Here is a 10,864-nt window from a genome sequence, read left to right on the forward strand (position 1 = left end):
CCAAAGACACGTTCCAAACACATCTTGAGCAGAAATGGCATCATTTGAATAAGCCCACAGTTTGGTAGGAGAGTAGGAGAGTGTTTTGGAAAGACCAGCTCTCATTTTGAGGCTAAGTTCTGGCATGTTACCTTAAAAGATCACCCTTGTTGTATTATAGAACAAATCTAACATTTGCAGAGGACTTAAAATTTCAAGGGACTTCTTCATCTGTTCTCTCTTTATAGCTCACAATACTTCCTTAAACAATGTTTAGGGGTTCTGGGTGACTCAGTTGGTTAAGTGTCTGACTTCAGCTCAGGTCATGATCTCGTGGTTCATGAGTTTGAGCCCCGTGTAGGGCTCTGTGCTGACGGCTCGGAGCCTGGAGCCTGCTTCGGATTCTGTGTCCCCCTCTCTCTACCCTTCTCCTGATCTATCTCTCTGTCTCTCAAAAATGAATAAATGTGAAAAAAATTGTAAAAATGTTTATTTTTATTTTTTTTAGAGACGGAGAACACGAACAGGGCAGGGGCAGAGAGAGAGGGAGAGAGAATCCCAAGTAGGCTCCCTGCTCAGCACAGAGCCTGATGTGGGGCTTGATCTCATGAGATCATGACCTGAGCCCGAAATCAAGAGCTGGACACTCAACCGACTGAGCCACCAGGCCCCCCTCACGATACTTCTGTAAAATTACTGGGGGCAAGTATTTTCAACCCCATCTTCTAGGTGAAGATGTAGAGGGGCAAAGAGCTTGATGATTTGCCAAAGGTCACGGAGCTGGAAGGAGGCAGAGCCAACCCAGACCTCCTCCGCACACTTGTATGTCATCGAGCAGAAATACAAGACATGCAACGCACACACATGAGAGTCCAAACAGTAGTTTCAGTGCCCATGCTAGTCCTCATGGAGGTGAAAGAAAGGATGTGCACACTTCCCATGACCCGTGTCTGTCGAAGTTCACCTGCTTCCTTTTTTGGAGAGCCATGATGAAGTACAGTTAGTTTGGAAACTACAACAAAATAGCACCAATGGTGGGGGGTGTGGTTGAAGAGCCAACATTTATTTCCCATACAAGAGACTAGGAAATCTAGGCACTGGCAGATTCTGTGTCTGGTGAGGACTCTCCCTGATTCACAAAAGTCCATTTTCTCACTATGTTGTCACATGGAAGAAGGGCTAAGGGGGGCTCTGTGGTGTCTCTTTTATAAGGGCCTTAGTCTCATTGATGAAGGTTCCACCCATATGGTTGGATCACCTCCAGGGCCCCACCTCCAAATACCATGACACTGAGGGCTGGGTTTCAACCTATGAATTTTGAGGGGACACCAAAGTTCAGTCTATAGTGAGGGGTCAAGGACATAGACTGTGGGGTCAAGGACATAGACTGTGGAACCAGTTGGCCTGGGCTTGCATCCCAGCCCAACCCCCAGCTAGGTGTGACCTTGGGTAAGTTGTTTGCATTCTTCATGCCTCGGTTATCTCCTCTGTAAAAGATAACCACTCATAAAATGTTGTAAGTAATGTGCTAACGTATGTAAAAGATGCGAACAGTGCCTGATGTATAAATTGAAGCTTTGATTAGTATCATTTCATTTTAACTTCTCAACAAGGCCAGGATGTCTGTGGTGTTGTGCCCCGTATTACAGATGAGGTGAAGTACTTTGCCTACAGTCCTAGAACTGGAACTTTGAACTATGTCTCTGTACATCATACACCATGCTCTGCTGTCTTGATTAACGTATTCTCTCAAATCGTGCTCACAGATTTCGCAGGTGGCCGTGTTCATGTTAATATTTTCTAAACACAGGTAGTACCCCCCCCCCCACATGCTTTTTGTCCCTTTCAGGGTCTTTCCTAGAGAATATGTCTGAAAGTCAATGTTTGAAAGCCAAATCATATCCTTATATATCACCAAGGGGTCTATCCCCGGAGGACTATGAAATATAATTAAATCCCCAATTATACTTCATTTTTACAACACAGTCTTTAATGATACACGTTCAGAACCACAGTTATGTCCTCTGATTTTGTTTGATCCTCTTGAGGCTCAAGATTCCCAACTTACAGCGTGCCTAATGACTTCCATCTCTGTGGTACATGTCTTAAGTTTATGAGGTCTGTGCTTTTCATTGCTAGGATCAGTACCGATCATTTTTTTTCTAATTCAGTTCCTTTTTTGGAAATAGTGAATGCAACAGAAATAAGTCAAATAACTGAACAAACTTTCTGTACAAATATGGCTATTCTGCCGACATTGAGCTGTTGGCTCTCAGGCTACTCTACCATGTAATAGCTTGAATTGTTCACCCATAATCCGATTACAAAAGTCTACTTAACACACAAAAGGGAAATAATGCTTTATGACAAATCCCAAGAGAAGGATAAAGTGAGAATGAGTGGAGAAGGCAAGATGTCATGGAAATGAGGAACAAAGATAGTAAAGTGCCCAACTTTGTCGAGATATAAAGTATTCTGTAGCTTAAAGGCGCTTTACCAAATAGAAACCCACAAATTACCCAGTTGATTGAATTTGGGGGGATTCTGAGTTGTCAGGAATAAAAGACGTAATTTCTAGTGTTTTCTTATTTGTCTGCAATTCTTTCCTTCCCTGCTTTTGTCTTGGCTTCTCTGTGAGCAGAGTATAGTTTTCTTCCCCAATTAATTTTGGGCTTTTTCAAAATTTGACAATTTTGGCTTTGACATGTGGACTTTGACATTGCTTTGGGCAATGGATTGTGACTAGAAATGACAATTTCAAGCTGCTATTTTCAAGCTGAGGTCTTAAAAGGCAAATTTCCACCAGTTCTCTGGAACTTCTTACCACCATAAGAAGAACATGAACCAGATACCTTATGTTCCAGTCTGGGGCTTGGGATGAAGACAAATGCAGAGGACCCAACCATAACCAGAAGCTGGGATCCAGCCTGGTCTAGCTGATCCAAGAGTATAAGATAAACATTTGTGGTAGTAAGTTACTGAAACTTTGGGATTGTCTGTTAAGTATTATCAAAATAACAACAATAACAAAACCCTATGAATGTACAACTCAAGCTAGCTTAAGAGGAAAAAAATGTATGGGTTCATGTAGCAACTTTGTTTTAGGTCAGGGGCTCACATTTTGTTGCTTTTCTTTATCCATCCATCTATCCGTGCATCTGCCCATTCCTCTGTCCATTTTTTCCCCACCCCTGTCTGTCTCTGCTTCTCTTCATGTTTTGACCTCATTCCTTTCTTATGGAGGAAGGTCCATGTTGTGCATTTGCTACAGTGTAATTTGCAAAACACTATTCCTGTAAGATGCCTTGGGAGAAAGAAAGGCTCTGTGGTCTACCAGATTTGAAAAAACTACATTTCAGTTTTAATAATTCACAAAGCATTTTTGGCAAATACGCAAATATACAAAACAAAACAAAAAACGATGAGGAGCTCTCTAGTTTAGAAAACTCTCTAATGTAATTTATTTAATGCAATACTTTCCAAGTTTATTTGACCATTGAAAACCATTCTGGCCATTAAAAATCTATCGACGGTTTCTCGGTGCACGCTTGGGGAGAATGGCGGTGTCGTGGGGAGAGCCCTGGTTTGCGAAGTAGGACACCTGCATTTCAGCTGTGGCTGTGCCACCCACTCACTTTGCGTTGCCTCAGGGAAATGACTTCCCCTCCCAGCCCTTGGATCCCCATTCACAAAATGAGAGGGTTTGGATTAGTTGGCTTTTTAAGACTATTGGCGTCAACAGTCTCTCAATTCTAGCAGGACAGTATATTTTACGGAAGAAGGGGTGATATGACCTCCCAAAGGATGGGTAACTGTGGCCAGAGAAGCACGATATAAATCCATGGAGAGTAGTCAGTCAGCTATTTGCTTTAGACTCAAACATTATGGTCCAACACGTTTTGAGTGGACACCCAGTAGAGACAGCTGTCGTGAATTCCCCTCACCCATGGCTATGGAGCCTTAGTCATAGACTCCTGAGCACACGTTTCTATCCCACTCAGGTGGCAGGGATGGTTCCTTTCCCTTGCTCCTTTGTGCTTTGTCCCCATTCCCCACAACTCCTCCTTTCAAATGTCTTGTATTCCATCACCACCCCCCCGCCCCCCAAATCCTTCCTCCTCTTGTGTGCAGCCTCTGGAATGGGTGGTTGGTAATTCTCAGTGGCATCCAGTTCAGCTGCTGGATGGGGGAGGAGGGGGAGGAGAGTGCTTTGAATCCTCTATTAGTCAGAATGCTTTCGGTGGCAGAAACAAAACCCTGACTCAAGCTGGCTTAAACAATAGGGAATTTATTATCTCACATATCAGGAATTCCAGGGGGCAGGGCGGATCCAAAGCTTGTTGAATTAGCCATTCAACAATGGCATTCAGGAAGAGTGTCTATGTCTCTGCTCTGCCATCACCGGTTGGATTCTTTCTCGGGCTGGCGACAAGATGGTGGGAGCAGTTGCGAGCATAATATCCAGGTATGGTAAGATCTAGAGGAAGAAGGGGTCCTTTTTTTTTTTTTTTTTTCTTTTGCTGTGGTTCTATTATTTGAAGCAAAGACATTTTCTCCAGAAGCTGTCGAGCTACCACTTACTCCAAAGGACTTCCTGTTGTTTCCTTGGAAAGAACTGGGAGTGTCCCCGAATCAATCACCAGCGGAGAGAAGAGATTGCCCTTAGGTCAATCAAGCCCATCTCTGGAGCTGGGAGTGAGGTCAACTGCCACTTAAACTACTGTTGGACCGAGAGAACAATACCTGAGTTTGGTTAGGAAGAAAGAGGACAGAAACGACTGTGGAGTGGACCGTCTATAGGAAGGTCTTAAGAGGAGAAAGGGGAGGGAAGCGATTCTTGAAATGATCTGGCCTCGACTACATCTTTCAGTTACAAATCCTAACCTATTGCTAACATTTCTTGTGTACCATATTGTGTCAAGAGGATGTCAGTCTCCCTCTCAGCCCCCAGGTACGTGACCAAAGACTTTCTCTCACTTTAGCATCTGTACCTGCGGGGCTCCAGAAGAGATGGGAGAGGGGGAAAACTTGATCTGCCCTCCTGAAATAATTCTGTTTAAGCTACTTACGTTTCCCACGTTTGAGCAGCCTTGCCTACTTGTCCCTGACCTGGGATCGCTGGTCTGGGGGAGTCTGCTCTAGGTGCAAGCGATCCCTATCTGTGGGGGTGAGGCAACTATGATCGGGATTCCAAGCCACTGTAGCATAAGATCCAAAGTCACTGAATTTGAGGCAGATCGTTTAATGGCCTTCTTCTTCTTCAGTATGCTGCTCTGTAACAGAGAGATAATGATAATTCCCACCTCCTACAATGACTGTGAAAATCAAAGAAGGGGTTGCACACGAGTGCCTCACACAGGGACTGTCTTAATGGCTAGTCATTGTTGTTATTTCTGCGATTATAGGAAGAGAGCTGTTATTATGACGTCATCTAGAAAAATCCCAAAGCAGCCAATCGAGTCAAGCTGATGCTTCCAACCCCCCGCCCCAGAGGCGCTCCCTTCGCACTCCCCATCCTGAGCGACACAGCATCACATGGCAGCAGGAGTGAAGCCAAGAACTAGACGGGCACTTGATTCAGCACAGTGGCTCCGGCTGCCAAGTAGGCTTTTGGAAAATGTCTTGCTCCCCCCCCCCCCCACCGCCTCCCCGCCTCCTGGAGCATATTTTGGACGCCTACTTGTCATATTGCAAAATGTATGTGACAAAACAATCTGGGATCTCGCTGACAATTATTCCCTTCATGCCGCGCCTCGGAGTCTCTTGGCCGAGGGTGCGTGCCAGCCTCAGGGGCCCTGGCACGAAGGTTAGGCGAGGAAGGAGCCCTGCCCAGCAGGAGGGGCTGGAGGGGCCGGGGCGAGAGCAGGGACCCACGTTACTCCAGATGGGTCTCTTCCGTCGTGACCCAGCTCAGGCACGTCACAGAAGTTTGCCCTCCTTCTGTGGGCGACAGAGCGAAGCGAGACCAAGAGAAACAACAGACAACGGCAACAGTAGACATTTATTACCCCCTTTATTACTCTCCTAAGGATGCTGTAACCGATCACCCCAAAGTGGGTGGCTTAACACAATAGAAACTTATTCTCTCACAGTTCTGGAGGCAGGGGTTTGAAATCAAGGAGCTGGCAGAACCACGTTCCCCTCCGAAGGTTCTAGGGGAGAATCTTCCTTGTGCCTTCCGGCTGCTGGCGGCCCCAGACGTTCCGCGGCTTGGGGCTGCGTCACTTCGACCTGCCTCTGATTCCACAGCGTTTTCTCCTCGGTGTACCTTCTGCCCTTCTCTTTTCTTAGAAGGACACCTGCTCTTGGGTTGAGGCCCCACCCTAATCCAGGATGATCTCATCTTGAAAGCCTTCATTACGTTTGCAGTAACCCCCTTTCCAAATAACGCCGTATTCTTACCGTCTGGGTAGAGGTGTCCTTGGCCGGGCCACCGTTCCAACCGCTGCACGGCCCTTTCTGGGTGGCAGGTGCCAGACGAAGGATGTAGGACCTAACCACTCCCATGACAGCCTTAGGAGCCTGCCCCGTTTTCAGCCCCACGTTCAGATGAGGAGCCCGAGCTGTCTTACACACTATTCGTGACGATCCTTTGTTCTTCACTCTGCCCTATGCCACCGGGACTATTTGTGACTGCCGTTTTACAGACGGAGATCGAACTGAGGCTTAGATTTTGTAACTTGCCCGGCCGCTAGTGGAAGGGCTGTTCCGTACTGTAGCTTTGATTTTTCTCAGACGAACTGGATGGAGAGAAATAACTCGTATTCCTTCTGCCAGGCTATCTCAGAAAGTATTTGCTGGATGGATAGCCACTTGAAGATGAAGCGTGTCTCAAGGAGCTCAGGGATTTCTCCTTCCTCTCGCTTCCTGCCGGGAAGAGGTGCGAATACGGTTGCCAAAATCCCCACGGGGCCCAGAGGGGCAGGGGGCAGAAGATCCCCAACCGGTTGGCCCGCATCCTCTCCTTCTTGCCAAAAACTGCAGCAACTGTGTGATGCTCGAGGCTGGCGGGAGCCGCCCAGGGCAGAGCTGTGAGTTTGCCCGGGGCCAGAAATGGCTTTCACCCTGGGGAGGCCCAGCGCTGTCATCCAGGGCTACTTTGGGAAGACAAACCCAGTGAGTCTGCACTGGTCCCGGGAATGCCGGAATGGGATTCGTTGGTCGCTTGCAGCGCATCATGCTCTGAGATGGGTCCTTTACGCAGACGTGATCCCGTCTGGTCCTCAGATACTATTATCTCTACTCAGGGCCGCTTCTAAGGTGTGTAGGGTGGGGGCCAAGAGGGCTAACGAGGCACCAAGCCCTGTGTTTAAATGTGTGAAAGGAGACAGGTCACACACTGGGGGCGCCCCACCCACATATCTGGCTCAGTCCAACCCCCTTCCCCCAACAGCTGTCCCTGGGCCTTAAGGTGTGCTGCTAATGGAACGGTGTATTCTCAGGAGAGGAACACCCTCCTAGACTCTGGAGGCAGGCCCCGGGACATTTGGGCAGGGGACTCTGGAGTCTTGTGTACCTGGAGTATAGGGTGGTCACGTTCCCTCAGTCCCCCTGGCCCCCTGTCCACTGGGGAGGATGTGTGTGGAGGCAGAGGAAGACATTGGGTCCCTCTAAAGTGCCAGGGCTCTTGTCTGGCTTTGGGTGCTCTGTCTCCATTGTTTCACCCACAACTGAATTAAACAAGAGTTAATGTATTCACGATCTATTGCCACGTAACAAATCTGCCCCTCCCAACCCCACCCTGGAAACTTAGTGGCATTAAAAGCAGCCAACGTTGCTTATGTCTAACTTTCTGTAGGCAGGAATCTGGGTGTGGCTTCGCTGGGGTCTCAGGTTCAAGGTCTCTCCTAGGCTGCAAGTTCAGTGTCTCTCTGATCAAGGTGTAACTGACTCCTCTCCGTTGGGGCAGCTCATGAACAGGGCAACTGGCTTCATCAGAGTGAGCAAGCCCGAGGGAGAGAGAGAGAGGTACAAAAGACAGCAGTCACTGTCTTATTAAAAAAATTATTGTGGTAGGAGGCAAGGGAAACAAAAGCAAAAGTGAACTCTTGAGACCTCATGAAGATAAAAAGCTTCTGTTGAAAAAACAAACAACAAAACTAAAAGGCAACCAACGGAATGGGAGAAGATATTTGCAAAAGACAGATAAAGGGTTGGTATCTGAAATCTACAAAGACTTTAGTAAACTCAGTACCCATAAAACAAATAATCCAGTGAAGAAATGGGCAGAAGACATGAACAGATACTTTTCCAAAGAAGACATCCAGGTGGCTAACAGATGCATGAAAAGATGCTCAACCTCCCTCATCATAGGGAAATACAAATCAAAACCACACTGAGATACCACCTCACACCGGTCAGAGTGGCTAACATTAACAACTCAGGAAACAACAGATGTTGGGGAGGATATGGAGAAAGGGGAACCCTCTTGCACTGTTGGTGGGAATGCAAACTGGTGTAGTCACTCCGGAGAACAGTGTGGAGGTGCCTCAAAAAACTAAAAACAGAACTACCCTGTGACCCAGCAATAGCACTGCTAGGAATTTACCCAAGGGATACAGGGGTGCTGATGCATAGGGGCACTTGTACCCCAATGTTTATAACAGCACTTTCAACAATAACCAAATTATGAAAAGAGCCCAAATGTCCATCAACTAATGAGTGGATTAAGAAGATGTGCTACACACACACACACACACACACACATACACACATACACACACACACACAATGGAATAGTATTAAGCGATGAAAAAGAATGAAATCTTGCCATTTGCAACAACGTGGATGGAACTGGAGGGTATTGTGCTAAGCAAAATCGGTCCGAGAAAGCCAGACATCATATGCTTTCACTCATATGTGGAATTTGAGAAACTCAACAGATGAACAGAGGGGAAGGGAAGGAAAAATAAGATAAAAAGAGAGAGGGGGCAAACCGTAAGAGACTCCTAAATACAGAGGACAGGGGTTGAGGGCTGTTGAGGGGAGGTGGGTGGGGGGATGGGTTAAAAGGGTGATGGGCGTTAAAGAGGGCCCTCGTTGAGATGAGCACTGGGTGTCCAAAGTAGGAGGTGAATCAGTGGGCTCTACTCTTGAAGCCCAGACTACACTGTATGTGAACTAACTGGAGAATAAAAAAAAGAAAGAAACCTTAAAAAATTTTTCGTGGCAAAATACAGCATTTACCACCTTAACCGTTTGTAAGTATACAGTTTTCTGGTATCGGGTATGTTCACGTTGTACTTAAAAGCAAAGCCGTCCATTAATTGGTGACCAACGGGTACTTGCGCGTATGGCCAGGAGAGGCATCTGCAAGAGGTTACGTTTAAGAAGAGGAGTCGGCAGCGAAAAGGTTGGGGTGTTGGGGGAGAACAGCCAGAGCCAGGGTCCGTAAGGTGGGTCGAACTTGTCACGCAGAAAGGGGAAAGAAGGCTGCGGTTGCTGGACCAGAGTGAGCTACGGGAGGGGACAGCCAGGGACGAGATGGGGGAGGTCACGCAGCCCGGTCCTTTGAAAACTGCCCAGAGCGTGCGCTCGATTCTCGGCATAACAGGCCGCCGCTGGCAGAGGTGGGCGGAGGAGTTAGCTTGGAATAGAGGTGACGGGGGGTCCAGGGAGGGGTGGCTGTGGAGCAGGGTGGCCAGCTTGCCTGGGTGACCTGCTGTATCACTTACCCATTTGGCCTCTGGCTTCTTGGTGGGGGGGACTGGTTTTTGCAATTCATTGGGTGCTTCCCTCAGGATTGATCACCTCTTGCCCCTCTAACAGCTCCCGGGAGCAGCTACGAGTATCCTCATTCCATCCAACCGCTGGGGGGGGGGGTTGGAAACATTCAAGTAACTGAGATAATGAGATGGAATCATGGCGTGTAGCACGGCCTGCGAGCCGCAGACAGTTCTGAGCACGTCACAGCCTCTGTTGGTAGATGTGATTGTTATTCCCATTTCACAGATGGGGTCAGTGAGGCGCAGAGAAATCAGACAGCCTGGCCAACATCCTACAACTAGCCAGGCCTACAGCCAGGGTCCAAACCCAGCCAGTGAGGTGCCACAGTCTGTCCCTGACCACTAAGCTCCAGCACGCTCCTCATCTCTCTGGGGTGCTGGCTGCAGCACTCGGGTCCCCGTAGGCATTTAATCTCTCAATTCGTTGTTTGGGCTTGGGTTTGGAGTTTGCTTGGTTTTACGGTATAGCAGGGGACAAGAACTCTACTCTTAAGCAAGGATGGCTGTGTCTCCTTTGCCGGGGACAGCCCGCCTGAGGACCTGGGCCACCATCCCGGGCTCTCTGTCGTGGTCATAAACAAAGGACGTATTCCTCAGGGCCTACAGTCACGTGTGTCCGAGCATCTGCAGCAGGAAAAACAGATAATTAGTTTGTCCCCAAACTATGTGACACAATTAGTATTTTCTATGTGATGTTGAGTAGATGTGCTTCAAAGTCACAGAGGAGTGGGGCGCCTGGGTGGCGCAGTCGGTTAAGCGTCCGACTTCAGCCAGGTCACGATCTCGCGGTCCGGGAGTTCGAGCCCCGCGTCGGGCTCTGGGCTGATGGCTCGGAGCCTGGAGCCTGTTTCCGATTCTGTGTCTCCCTCTCTCTCTGCCCCTCCCCCGTTCATGCTCTGTCTCTCTCTGTCCCAAAAATAAATTAAAAACAAAACAAAAAACGTTGAAACAAAGTCACAGAGGAAAGCTGCAGGTATAAGCCGAATTTAAACATCCTTGTCGAGAGAACTCAGACCTGGTGATTACTATTTTAAATTCCCTGCTGAAAATCAGTCAACAAAGCACCTCGGTCATTAGCCACAGCCAAGGCAAGATCCTCCTTTGAAAGTCTGGCGGGAAGGAAAACAAAAAATAGCTCTGGGTCTGGAGTCAGAGGTAGG

The 10,864-nt window shown here is 47.9% G+C and overlaps 1 long non-coding RNA gene across 1 annotated transcript; it reads left to right on the top strand.

The window, feature by feature from the left end:
* Positions 1–4,150: 4,150 nt before the first annotated feature.
* Positions 4,151–7,678, top strand: LOC109496226. The gene is made up of 2 exons (XR_002152194.3): positions 4,151–4,444; positions 5,385–7,678. It is a non-coding gene; the product is annotated as an uncharacterized LOC109496226 (long non-coding RNA).
* Positions 7,679–10,864: the final 3,186 nt, after the last annotated feature.

This window comes from Felis catus, chromosome F2 (assembly GCF_018350175.1).
Source record: "Felis catus isolate Fca126 chromosome F2, F.catus_Fca126_mat1.0, whole genome shotgun sequence".
In the NCBI taxonomy this organism is placed as follows: Eukaryota; Metazoa; Chordata; class Mammalia; order Carnivora; family Felidae; genus Felis; species Felis catus.